Consider the following 1449-nt stretch of genomic DNA (forward strand, 5'->3'; position numbering starts at 1 on the left):
AGAGAGACCGGATCCCCCCCCATTATTCCCTGCCCCCCACTTGCCCCCCTCCGGGGGGGCCCTCACCCCACTACCGCCCTCCCCGGGCCTGGCCCCCCCGCCAGGAGCTGGCCGTCCCGGCACCGTCTCGTCCTGGCGGCGGCTGCCAGGAAACCTGGGAATTTCTCACATTTCCTTTGCAATCAGTGGAGTTTCCCTTGCCCCCCCGGTGCCCCACGGCTCGGAGGTGTGCGTGTGCTGGGGGGGCAGCCAGGCAGGCTTCGGGGCTGGAAAGCCCCGGGGCTCACGTCACAGGCCCGAGGCTGGCTGGACAGGTCCATAAAGCCCCTGTGTCGCCCCCCCCCCCGCCGCGGGGCTCACCCGTCCTGGGGGCTCCTGCAGGGGCAGCCCTGGCCAGGCGCGGGCAAGGGCGCAGCTGGCACCAGCGATGCCTCCTGGGGCCACGCGGTGCCAGGCCCGGCAGGCGCCCGAGCGGTGGGAATTCCCGGAGCCGGGGACCGGGAGGGGGACGCTTCTCCCTTCCGGGAGCTGGCTCACCGGCTCCTGGCCTGGGCCCCCCCGTTTGGCCTGCCAGGTCCTTACTGGTCTAGGACTGGACCCCGGGGGCCCGACCCTGCTCTCAGCCTGACATCGCGCTCTCCCTTGCGGAGCTGGCCCGCGTGTGCCCTGTCCAGCCGACACGGGACCCCAGAAGTCCTGGCGGCTCCCCCAGCCCCGACTCAGCTTGGGGAGTTCCCCTCCCCAGCACCGGCCCAGATCCCGCTCCCCAGGACCCTTATCAGGGCCAACCCGGGGCTGGAAAGGCTTTGGAGCAGGGCCCGGGGGCAAGCCCAGCCTCTGCCCCCCAACTCTGCAGGCCTGGGGCATCCGGCAGGGCCTGGGGCCAGCTCCCGGGCTCCCGGGGGCAGGCGGCTGTGGGGTGGGGCTGCATTCACCCCCCTGGGGGCACCTCCTGGCAGGCTGCTCAGGCCCGTCTCCTGCCCAGGCCAGACATCCACTGCAGGGGGTGTCGCAATGCCCAGGTTAAACATTACCCAGCATTTCCTCAGGTGCAGGGGCGCGGGCAGAGTGGGCAGGCCAGGGTGGAGACACAGGCCACATCATGGGCCACATGCCCACTCGTCACCCAGGGATGTGGCGTTGAGCAAGGCTGCACGGCTGCTCCAGCCCCCCGCCCCGGGGTCCGTGTGGGCACACAGGCACTTATCACGGGTCATCTGATGCCCAGAGCAGGCCACCCTGTGAACCTCTCGCACCCAGGCCTTACAGTGGTGGGCACCCCCCTCCCAAGTGCCCTGTGCCCACTCCCAGCTGTACACAGACTTGGGGCTGCGGTGAGCTCTGGGGTATGTGGAGGGATCTCTGCTGATGCCAATGCCCCAACGCTCCCAGAGGAGAAGGGCCCTGGGCCAGATTAAAGCCTGGTGTGACCCTGGGGATGGTTGGGGG

This window comes from Crocodylus porosus, unplaced genomic scaffold (assembly GCF_001723895.1).
Source record: "Crocodylus porosus isolate Cpor-Errol unplaced genomic scaffold, CroPor_comp1, whole genome shotgun sequence".
NCBI classification, from domain to species: Eukaryota; Metazoa; Chordata; order Crocodylia; family Crocodylidae; genus Crocodylus; species Crocodylus porosus.